The sequence below is a fragment of the Pteropus medius genome, unplaced genomic scaffold, assembly GCF_902729225.1.
Source record: "Pteropus medius unplaced genomic scaffold, Ma_sr-lr_union100, whole genome shotgun sequence".
In the NCBI taxonomy this organism is placed as follows: Eukaryota; Metazoa; Chordata; class Mammalia; order Chiroptera; family Pteropodidae; genus Pteropus; species Pteropus medius.
The window spans coordinates 2366402-2379683 of NW_024342644.1; the positions used below are offsets into that span (position 1 = coordinate 2366402).

The following is a 13282-nucleotide window of genomic DNA, read 5'->3' on the forward strand; positions in this document are numbered from 1 at the left end:
CCTATAAAGGAATGAAAAATATAGATGACTAATCAAACCTTTATAAACAGACGCACAGTTAAAAATTTTAATACATTAGCTTCTAGATGTTGAGGTATAAGTAAGTTGTCCAAAATAATTAGAGGTTTGGGGAGAGGACATAGTTCATGATCAGTATGACTCACATGTGTCTCACAGCAAAACAAAACCACCAGACGTTTATCTCTTAAAAACAAAAGACACTGAGTCTGGCACCAGCCTGCCAAGCAAGAAATACCACGTGAGAGTCAGACACTCATGTGCTGTTTAAAAATAAAAAGAGAGATAGGCACATGATGAGTGATGACTTCTAAACCTGACCTCCTCTAAAATACACAATTCCATTTATAATTCCCCCCCCCAAAAAATCAAAACACCTGAAAATAGCAAGCTTCACAAAAGAACCAAGAAAGAAAAACAAAAAGGAAACTTTATAAGTAAGATAATAAAAATGCCATACAAAAGAAACTACTATATATAGGAGAGAAAACAGCTTTTTGTCACACTGACTGTATTCATTCAGCAGGCTTCCCTCCTCCCTGTATTAACATGAACTCGATGAGGCCAATCACTCTCCCTCTTCTCAAGCCGACTGGGTGAGTCCACTGACGGGGGAACTGGCTTCCGTTTAGAGAAATTTTTACTCAAAACTCTAGTTTCTATATGAAAGGACAAAGGCTGCAGACAGAATGAAGGTTATGACATTTCTGTTTGAAGAGGACATTAAGTAATTACATGTAGCAAATTACAGGCAGCAAAAACACATCTTTCAGAGCTAAACTCAGGTCCTATCTGTGAGTAAAGATAAAGTAATTAATCCTACACAAATGTAATGCAATACAGTAATCTCCTAAAAATGATCTAATAAATAGAATGGGGAGGAGATAAAAATCCACCAAAGAAATGTCATAAAAATAGACTTAAGAGGGTCTGGGAGCCTGCCTGTGCGGCCTGTCCATATATAGAATTTAGCAATACTTCTCATAAGTCACAACTGATAATCAGATTGAGTTAGTATCAGTAAACTGCGACCATTTAAAAATTCATTAACTAGACTTGTACTGTCAGCTACAGGTTTTAAAATATTTATAGTAAATACAGTCTATCACTAAGGAATATGCTTTTATGTCACAAATATTGCCAAGAAGAATCAAGCCATTCTTTAAAAGTTCATGAGAGCTGTCATAAAACCATTGGGTGTGACACATGTAATATTACTTATAACTAAAGTACCAAAAACAAAACAAATAACTCCAACAAAAGTTCCTAAGCACTTATACTCTATTTCTGTGTGTATTTTGTCTTAGATCAGGAACAAATCCTTAACAAAGCAGCACCAGATCACAGCACTGACTTAAAGCTCTAGTTCTATTTACTTAGCTTCTCACTTTTAACCCCTAAGAACCGTACAGTCTCATCAGAACCCAGTTTGAAAACCTCTGGCTTACTAAATTAAATTCAAAATTATTATTCTGTCATTTAAATCATACATTCGAAACACACTTGGTGATCATATAAAAGATATATGGAGAATAAAAGTGATTAAACTAAAATAATAATACTTTTTTAAAAATGATCCAGGAGAGGAGAATGGTAAGGAACAAAGTTGAAGGAAGGAAAACCAGAAGAGGAGCTACCTGGAAGTTAAGGAAAAGGTGATTAAAGATGGAAGAAACAATTAGCAATTTCAGATTTTATCATAAGGTCAAGATTCGATTCATCCTCTCTCCATCCTACTTATTAGGAGAACTGGTAAGACGCAACAGAAATATAACAATAAATTCAGCTAGAATTACTAATTAATTACAACCTATCTCCCAGAAGAGCTATATAGTGCTTCTTTTAACTAATTATCAAATTACAGAGCATTTTAACAGTCAAGAGTTTTTTAAATAGAAATAAGCAAATCACTTCTTCTCAATGAATGTCTCCAACACAAATGCTCTTGTATGGGCATCTTGCTAACAGACTTTAAGGTGGCCCCATAATCACCAGCTCCTGGTACGCACGCCCTTGTGTAATCTCTTCCCCTTATGTGTGGTGGGATCTGTAACTTAACTTCTAACCAATAAAATATGGCAAAGGTGATGTTACTTGTATAATTAAGTTATATAACACTTATCTTGCAAGGAAACTCTCCTTTGCTGGCTTTGAAGAAGCAAGCCGCCACATTGTAAGTTCCCCCATGAAAGGGCCACATGGCAAGGAACTGAGAGTGGCCTCTGACTAACAGCCAGCAAGAAACTGAGGCCCTCAACCCAACATCCTGCAAGGAACACAATGCTCCCAACAACTATGAGAGCTTCGAAAAAGATCCTTCCCCATACTTTCAGATGAGAACTCAGCCCTCACAAACACATTGATCATAGGTTTTCAGAAGACTCTAAACTGTGTCCAGACTCCTGACTTTCAAATTCGGTGAGATAATAAACATGTACTGTTTTAAGTGGCTATGTTTGCAATGATGTTATACAGCTGTCCCATGCTATCTGTAGGAAATTGGTTCCAAGACTCCCAGTAGATACCAAAATCCACATGCTCATGTTTCTTATATAAACTGGTGTTACATCTGCATATAATCTACGGACATCCTCCATATACTTTAAACCTCTAGATTACTTAAAATACCTAATACAATGAAAATACTATGTAAATTGTAAATTGAAAAAAGTCTGTTCGGTAAAGACACAATAATGATAGGTCTAACTTGACAGTACATGTCAGCAACAACATAACTTTTTTTTTTCTGAATATTTTCAACCTGTGATTGCTTGAAACCATGGTTGTAGAACCTATGGATATGGAAGGCCAATTGTACAGCAATTGATAACTAATTACAGAGCCTTCAAAATTTTCAAACCATCTACTCACATGTTGACTTAATAGAAGATCATGGCCCTTCTAACAAGAGGTTTCACAGACTTTTAGCAACACCACAGACCACACAACCTAAACCATTTGTAATAGTAGGAGAAGTGGCAGCAGAAGCGGCAGCAATAGATGTAATCCCTTTGGTAAATCTATCCCCCACTCAAATCCCCTTCAGGGTAACTCAGAGGCGATCACAAAACTTACCATAATTACCATCTATTTTGGCCAACCACAAAAACACCTTAAAGCACGGTTTTCCAAATTGTGGACTGTAATCAGCATTTTATTTTTTAATTATTAAAATACAATAGAAAATACTAAAATGTATCGCATAAACATTTGTTAGATGAAATCAACTCAATTCTATAATTATTAAGGACCTATCCTTTATAAGACACTCTGTCATCAGAAGCGTCTAATAGGGAGGAATAAGACAAGTGCACAAGTAACAATATATAAGGAATGCAGGAATAGCCAAATCAAGGGAGGAAACAGCCATAATTGGAAATGGGAACTGGGGAAGCCTTTATGGACTTTCTAGCATTTCAGACAGGCCATTAGTAAGAAGGTAGAGTTTCACAAGTATATACACCAGGGGCGTAGGGAGAGGAATGACGCTGTCTCTCCGGAGAGAGATAACAGCAAATTACCTAGAGAAATCGGGGGTGGGGATGGGAGAGAGAGAATAAGAGTGTGAGTGTATAGGAGAGCAAGGGTTGTTAATACAGAGTCAGGCTGAAGAGAAGACTGAACACCATGTTCAAAAGCTTGTATTTATTTTATTAGCGATCCATACTAAATTTTAAACACATGACATCAGGGAAAATGATGCTCTTTATTTTTTGTCTTGGTTATGGGATTCTGGAACTTTATCTGAGAAGCATCCTATGGTCAGACTTATGTTGCACATATTATAGATGGGGAGAGAGACTGAATGAGGGCCTAAAATACTGGGCCATAGTTCAACTCCATTAATCATTTGTAGAATTTCCTTCTCAATTCTGCCTTTTGATATTTTATAAGTAAATCAATTCTGTCAATATTGATTCATGACCAACCACATTCTTATTGTTTATTATTTTCTTTCATCAACATTACTTCATTGTAACAATTTCTGAAATGGTATCATGATTTATATTATAAAATATATATCATAATAAACTCAGAATAATGCTCTACATCAGAAGTTGGCAAACTTTTCCTAAAGAGCCAGATAATAAATGTTTTAGGCTTTAAGAATCATATAGTCCAACTACTCAATTCTGCTGTTATACTGCAAAGTTAGCCAAAGACAATCCGAAAGTGAAAGAGCACAGCTGTGTTGCAATTAAAATTTATTTACAAAAACAGGCAACAGGTTGGGTTTGGCCTATGGGCCACAGATTGCTGACCTGGATCCATATTTTCTTTCATTAATTTATTTTCACATAGAAGAGTAAAATATAACTCTTTTCTGAACAATGGACTTATAATGATATAACTCTATCAATACTTATTCAAGTTGTATCAAATGTCAAGTACCAAGCTAAGTTTATTACCTCCAACTTATCAGAATAACTTTCAGAAACGAATGAGATCACCCAGAGCCAACAATCCTCACAAACACAAAAGAGAGAAGTCAGTAACGAATCTACAGATATAGACAGTGCTAAATCACTTTAAGAGCAAGTTATCCTTGTGGTTAAGAACGCCAACTAGCCTGGTGTTTTACCAGCTTTGTAACTTTAAGCAAAAGAAATTACTTAACTGTTCTTTGCCTCATCTACAAATTCAGAATAACATGAGTCCCTGCCTCACAGCATTGGTAGGAAGCATAAACAAGTTAATATCTGTAACTTACTCAGAAAAGGCCTGGAATAGTATAAGTACTCATTAAATGTTATTAATCTTATTTTACTTTTTTAATTCTTTAATAAATTTATACCCCTTTCATCCATTTCTCCCATCCCTTTGCCCCACTCTCTGTAATCTGTATCTATGAGCTTGGTGAGTTTGTTTTGTTTTAGATTCCACATATAAAGGAGATCACAGAATTTGTCTTTCTCTTTATGACTTCACTTAACATAGTGTCCTCAAGGTCCATCCATGTTGTTGCAAATGGCAAGGTTTCATTCTTTTTTATGGCTGAATAATATTTCATTTCATATATTTTTGAGTTAATGTTTTCATTTTCTTCAGTTAAATACCCAGAAGTGAAATTGATCATATGGTAGCTGTATTTTTAATTTTTTGAGGAAATGTTTTCCACAGTATCTACACCAATTTACATTCCCACCAACAGTGCACATGGGTGCCACCTCCACCACCACCATCATCATCATCATCACAATCTACATCAAGCAGAATGGCTTCCAAGCATGAAAACTTGACTCCAACCAGATTGAATGAACTGAAGATAACAACAGGCAGCAAAAGGAGGTGTGATTAGAGTCAGAAGCCTACACCCTCTTCTGCCAGCACCTCTGCAATCCTTGCTTGTAAAGAGTTGTGAGAGGTGACAGTGCTGTCAACACATTTTTAGGCTTTTGGCTTATTTGGAGGAATTCTGGGGAGCATCAGAAGGAAGCACGTACAAACTCTTGGAGGGAATCCACTGGTTCCCGTGGCAGGCTACAACTAGACTCTGGCCCTCTGCAGTGGCATTCCCCAGGCAGAGAAAGCCCCTCCTAGATGGGGTGGCTAGGGGTACCATTATGTGTGTGAGGCATCACTGTGAGGTACCATTATGTGTGTGAGGCATCACTGGATAGGGTCATCATTGGATAGAGGCATGTACCTGAGGAGGTGGTCCACAGATATTTTCTTAAATATTGAACAAAAATGATAACTAAACATTTTTAACATTGTATTTACTATGCTCTTCCTATTTCTATAAAAATCCATTTTAAAGCAGAATATTAAAAAATATTCATATACATTAAAAAATCTTCGTATTTTGCATTTGCCTTCAAGTACAGAAAAGAGTCTCAATTGTTTGAAAGAATCTTGACGCTGTCAATATAGCATAAGATAAATGTGTGTCATGATTTTTGGATCACTTCATGCCTGAGTATCTGGTTACCTTGTCTAGTTAGCTGGTGTTTTCTGTCCCTAAAGGTTTGAAGTGAAGTTCAGGTTTTAGTTTGACCGTCAGGAATACAGGCGCCCTAAATGTATAAAAACAAGCACACATTTGCCAACAATTAATACACTGCCACTTCTTCAAAAAATTTAAAATCATGATATTCTTAAAGCCTTTGAGTTGGAAGAAACCTACAAGGCGCACCTATCATAATCTTAAAAAATACATTCCAATTCTTTTATCTGTCAAATGAAAAGAGATGTCTGCTTCCAACCCACTTGAAACTTTTTTAGGATAGCCAGAAGACTGTCATCTCAGTCAAACTGTCCATTACTACAGGAAAAAAAACATATACTCTAGATAAACATTTAAACATATAAAACATGGGAAAATAAAACAGCAAACATATAAATCAAAGTTCTACAACAATGTATACTAACTACACCAAAGAAGCAAAAACAGAAAACACCATTTGAAAGTGGTACTATCAGAAATTGTTCTAAATAACCAGATCAAGTGAGTAACACAAATAACTCTAGTTCAACCAAATGATTGTTTTAATATAAAGCATAAATCTACCAAGCACTCGCATCATCTATGAACTGAAGAAACACATAATCCTGTATCAGTTAATTAACATAAAGAGAATGAAGAAATTTTAAAAACATTTGATAAAATGTAAATTCTAAACAGATGCAATAATCAAAATGTATCACAAGAGGGTAAACAAAGAGCCTCTCTCTCCTGAGCCCTAGGGGACCACCACATCATCTCACTGTGACTTCACAGCAACAGCGGCACTTTAAAAAATATATACCATACTGGTATAGCATAACATATTTATAAGAATTTTACTATGAATTCTAAAATGTAATTTATGTAATCTTCCATTCTGAATGACGACTTATAAAGTTGATGCCCTCAATGGGCAATTATGTAATTGTTCTTTATTTTCAGTGGTCATAATACAGATCTACAGCTTTTTAAAAGTAATTAGTTCCAATTACAAGAGATAGAAAAGTAACATTAGTCTGGTTTAGACAGAAGAACTTATCACTAATCTTAAAGAAAAAACACTCAGACAGAAAAGATAACTGGTTGATACTGAATTGCATTTTATAATACTGACAATCTAATAATGTTATAATAATTTGAGTTTAATGCTCCATAGAATGTAATGACTGAGGTACAAATGTGAGACACACAACATTACTATCATAGAAGTTTATAGGATTCAATCCAGAAACATTTCCTCAGGTGAAGAAATTGCTAACTCCAGTATGAGACAACTTATCAAAGACCATAATCTAAAGCTTGACTGTGTCAGTGTAACATTTGGTCCCACAAGACAAAACAAAGGGATTGTGAAAGGTCTGAAATAAGTCATCATCATAGAAATGACTCACTAGTCTGAGGACAGTACCTTTAGGAAAAGCTGACATCACCATATGAACCATAATATAAATGAGTACTTGACAGACAGGATTTATAGGGATGGGGAGTAGAGGTGCAGGGCTCAGAAAAGAATAAGAAGATGTTTTCTTCAGGAACGGGAAGCTTCTGAGAGCTAGGCACCTCAGGCTATACTCATGTTCATCCAATCTGCCATCGTTTTCATAAAGCATTCTATAAAATCAGGTGATTTTTTTCACAAAAATCCTATAATAAGGTTCCTTATTGAGGTAAACCATAAAAGCCCTTAGTATAATAGCAGTAAATCTGTGCTTTCTTGGGTCACAGCAAGCTGATTAGAGAAACGGTGTTTGTGGGCTTGCTGGAAATGCAGGGCAACCTTATGGCACTCTTACCCTTCAAACAACAATAACTAGTCAATTCTTTTTAGATAGGTTTTTAAACACCTAAAAGTCCACATACTCTTTAGTACAATATTATAAAACAAATCAGTGACATAAAATAAAAGCACTTTGAGAATGAGCATGGCATCTACTTTCTCTGGCCTGATAGAGAACTCTTTTAAACCTATAATTATGAAGAAGAGACAATGTACGGCTAAGAATTTAAATAATTAAAAGAAAAAAACTATTAAAAAATTCTACTTCAACTCTTAAAAATGATTTGCCTTACATAAGACTTTATGGAAGATGTTTATACATATCTCCTGCCTCTACAGTGAAGCCTGTATGTATCTGCAGCAACAAAAAGAACTAGTGGTATAAGCAAAATCTTGGAAATTAAGGCCTAAAGTCTAGTCCCAATTATATTAGTAACCAGTGATACGATTTTGTTTTCATTTTTCTAACATTTAAAATGGCTGTAATACTCATCTTTCAGAAAGTTTTAGGAATTAAGCAAAAGTAATGTCATACAGTGCATTACACATAATATCCGCAAAGAATGTTGGCTCCCTGTCCATATCCTGCCCTCTATAATCCTCCATCTTGACCAATTAAAATGCAATGTGTTAAACAGTAAATATTTATTAATTTATCATAATAAAGAATAACCATTGAGTCTTGATATACAAAAATAGTAGGGGAGATGGTATATCAACATTTCTTTTTAAAATGTAGAAAATAAATACAGAAAGTTATAGGATATGTGAGAACTAGGATGGCTATCATGAAAAAGGTCCAGGAATGGCTCATTAACCAAACCAACCAAAAACAACAATAACAACAAACCACTCAAGTCACCAATATATTTTTTTAAGTTTTCTGATTATATAATTTGATTAACTTTATTTGCCTTTTTATGGTTCTTAATTTGGGTTTGAAAAATACCACTTTCATTCTATTCACTTATATATAATACAATTAAGTGATTTTCAAAAATGATGTAAAAAAGAAAATTTTCATCTTCTAAAATGAACCAGAATATAAGCTCTAAGGAAATTTAAGGAGCTATACTTCTCTTTTCTATGATGATGCTTTGTTAGGTAAAGATGAAAATTTGTATTTAATGGGTAAACTGTAAGTATAGCTAGCTGCTAGCATGTCACATGCCGATATGCTCTAGCACTGATTTTGCCCAGCAGCAGACACTAAAATTCATTAATAGAAATAAAAGTACAAAAGAAGGCCTTGAAATAAATAGAAGAGAAAATAACTATAGAATACTATGCTTGGTTGGATACTGTACCCCCCAAATTCATGTCCACTCGAAACCTGTGAAGTTGTAAATAGGTCAAATTGGATTAGGATGGGCCCTAATCCAAAGACTAGTGTCCTTATATGAACAGGGAAATTTAGACAAAGAGGAAAGAAGTCCATCTGAATATGAATGCAGGGATTAGAGTTATGTTTGGAGGGAGCATGACCCTGCCTACACCTTAATTTTGGATTTCTGGCCTCTAGAACTGTGAGAGAAAATATTTGTTACTTTAAGCCACCCATTTGTGGTACTTTGTTATGACAGCCCTAGAAAACTAATACAAGTATGGACTCAGAAAAATTATCTCAACTGTGTTAAACTAATATGCATTAAATATATACCAACATGTGAAATGTTACTAAACTATTAAACAACAGCTATCTATCGGTGGTACACTAGCTAATTCCTATTCTATTATTTGTGCTTCTTCCAAATTTTCTAAGCCCCTTTTCAGTAAACATCTTTACTTTTAGAATCAGAATAAAGGGCCAATAAATATGACTCTATAAAAAGTGTAAAAAAAAACAAAACAAAAAAACACTAAACAAATCAGGAAGGAAGGCATAAAGAAAAACCATGCAATATTAGAAAAAGAAGAAATAACCATCAAAATAGAAAATTTTTAAAATAAGACAAAAACATTATACAAACTTACGTAAATGATTTTTAAAATACAGATGAAGTGGATAATTTTCTAGGAAGACACACTTTATAAAAACCAATCCCAGAACAAACAGAAAGACAAAAAAAAAATCCAATTACTAGAGCAAAAGCGGGGAATCTAAAGCATTCCCTCCTCCATCAAACCTTTACAAATCAGATGATACAAATGCTACATAAACTATTCCTAAAAACATAAAAACAAGGAAATTATCTAATACTTTTCTTATTAAACAAAACAATAATTTTGAACTCTGACAAAGACTCCAACTGGGCCTGTCACAAATTGCTAGTAGACATATAAAATGATACAATCAGTTTCGCCCATTCCACTCCTAGATATTTACCCAAAAGGAAATGAAAGTAATTGTTTATGGATAGACTCCCACAATAATGGTAAAGCTGTTTTATTTGAAATCAGGAACGAGAAACAGGTGAATAAATTCTGGTATATCCCTACCATGGGATACTACTCAGTAATAAAAAGAAATGAATTATCATATATACAACAATATAAATGAATCTAACAATCGAGGCTGTATTAAAGAATCTAAGGGGAAAAAAAGGAACATGATTTTATATAAAATACAAACTAATCTATAATGTCAGGAAGTAGATCAACTGTATGCAAATGAGGATGGAGAGAAGAATGGATTATAAAGGAACATGAGGACACTTTTGGGGTGAAATGCTTATTATTGTGATTGTGGTGGTGGTCCCATGGGTCAAACTCTTTACTTGGTAACTAAAAAGACTACAGAGACCAAGTCAAAAACTTTGATCTAGGACCCAACTTGAAGGAGCCCCCACTAGCCAATATGCAATGGTTTGAAACACATTACAAGTTTTTTTGTTTTTTTTTTTAAAGAAATACCATAAATGTGGAATGATTCTTGGTGAAAAATTAAAAACAAAGCAAAACTTAATGGCTACTTTTGAAGAATACTTTTTTCAATAACAGTAACTGAGAGGGAAAGACTCGGGCATTCATCCTTCCTTTTCTTATAGGAACTATATATCACAGTAATGAAATAATTGGGAGACAAAATTATTTTCTAAGGAGTTACAACTAAAAGATGAAGAAGCAGTATTCGGAGAATTAAAATCTAACCATTTTGCAATCATTAATAAAATGGATCTAGGTTAGAGGTCAGCAAACTACAGGTAGCTGCTCAAATCTGGCCCGTGCTGTTTATATATGAAAGGGGAGATAATAGTAGCTTTTACATTTGTAAAAGGATAAAAAGACATAAAGAAAATAATTCAATAGAGAGCTTATGTGACCCATAATGCTCAAAATATTTATCGGGCCCATTACAGAATATGTTTGCCTAACCTTGACCTAGCTAACTGTCTAGTCTTTTTTTTTTTCCTTTAACTATTAAGAAAAAAGCTGATAAAACTTTATAAAGGTTGGATAAAATTAACAACACATAATCAATATGTTATGGACTGAATGTCTGTGTTCTGCCAAAATTTCTATGTTGAAATCTTAACACCCAAAAATGATGGTATTAGGTGGGACTTTTGAGAGGTGAATACATCATAAGCATGGAGTTCGCATGAATGGGATTTACTTATACTTTTGAGGCTCCAGAAAGATCCCGTGGCCCTTTAACCATGTGAAGACACAGCGAGAAGGTGATGGCTATGAACCCAGAGGAAGGCCTCAGCCAAACGTCATATGCTGGTGCTGTAATCTTGGACTTCCTAGCCTCATAAGCTATGAGGAATAAATTTCTGTTGTTTATAAACCAGTCTATGGAATCTGTTACAGCAGATCAAATGGACTAAGACAGCACAGATTAACAAGAACAAAATAACCAGACATTCACCTCCTGATATGATGCAATAAGCAGTACATGCCACCTGCTATGAAGTATTCTTGAAAAAATGCTAAACTCTGATTAAGTCTCTAGATCCAACTTCCAGTTTAGAGCAGAAACTGAGGCTAAAGGAATATATTAATTAATACTGTGAGGATACAATCAGCAAAATTCAGAACGTGAGAAACATCAGGACAAATAAAATGATTTTCTAAAATAAACTATAAAAAGAGAAAGAGAAAAAACAAACAACAGATGAATAAATACTTAAAAGACCATATAAGTAAAGAGTTAATATTGGCCCAGGTCGATACAGACTTCTCTGGGAATGACTTCAGTGTCCTGCTTCTCACACTGTTTCCTTAGAATCATCAGAACTACCCCTGGATTGAGTACATTGTGAAATGGCATTAAGGCCTTAGGCCTACATAACAGAATGGTATAAAAAAATTAGTAAAAAGTCAAGGCTAGGTCTTCACTGGGTCAAGGTGGCACCCACACATCTTGGCTCTCGACCGTAGCAGCTGAAATGCTCAATACAGTTAAAAGCTAAAAAAAGCTGTATATTAGGGTAGGTAGGCTAGGCTTCCTGATGAGATGAAGATGCTGTATCTGCTGTGTCTCTTGCCCCTGGTCCCTCTATGAATCAAAATAAAAGTAGTATTAGAATAAAGTCACTTGAGTCTTGTGAGTCTGATGAGTCTTATGGCCAACTTGGACACATAACCAGTGCTGTGGTTGGTGCAGACATCAACTAAGAGCAATGTGTGAATGTCCTTTGGGTCCAGATTCAAAAGATCCAATTACAAAGAAGGCACAGGGAGGAGGAGAGGGAGAATGAACAAGAGCAACTGTGAAAGTTCTGAGAGTGATTGGGTATTTGTTCACAGTAATAAAATATATTAATTTAATTTTAGGTGTGACCATGTTGGATTCGTTTCTCCTTTCTTTCCCCCATCTCCCTGCTCCTCTCCACTCTCCTCTCCCTTCTCTCCTCTCCTGTCCTCTCTCTCTCTCTCTCTCTCTCTCTCTCTCTCTCTCCTCTCTCTTTCTATAAAGAAAAGGAAAAAGAATGACCAAGATCTCTTCTTTAGAAATACATAACTGATGTATTTACCAATTAAATAATATAATGTCTAGAATTTGCTTCAACATTTGCTTCTGGTTGTGCTATGCCAATAAAGGAGCAGGGGTAGTGGAAGACAGATGAAATAATATGGATTGCCTATTAGTTGATAGTTATTACAGCTTGGTAAGTACTTGAGGGTTTGTTTTAGTACCTTAACTTTTCTGTATGTTTGAAGTTTTCCCTAATTAAAAATATAAAGGAAATGTGGAAGAGTAAAAGGTAGAAAAACAATACAAAATAAAAGATGACCATCAGTCTGTAGGAATGTCTATTTATAAGGTTAGATCCATCTTTAAACTAACTTGTTGCTTCTCTATCTTATATTTTTTCATATAAAAGTAGAATACTAAATAGTAAATATTCCTGAGTGATTTCCATTCATAAGACCTCAAAAACAAAAATATCTTTCTTCAGGGAATTACATATTAAAAAAAAAATCAGCTAAAAATAAAATTAAAAATATGGATGAGCCAAATGAATTCCCAATTTTTTTACTTTATATATTCTTCAAGAACTAGAGCAACTCATTTGCGTCCCCTTTTATCCTTTCTAAATTTATTCTCCCATTGTTAACCCTCTATTTTGCTGATTTTATTGAGTTCAACT

General features: G+C 34.6%; 1 protein-coding gene across 11 annotated transcripts in view; it reads right to left on the reverse strand.

Annotated features, from left to right (window-relative positions):
* Positions 1 to 13282, reverse strand: part of CDKAL1 (CDKAL1 threonylcarbamoyladenosine tRNA methylthiotransferase) — a 566460-nt gene that overhangs the window by 344063 nt on the left and 209115 nt on the right. The gene's annotated exons all lie outside the window — the stretch shown is intronic.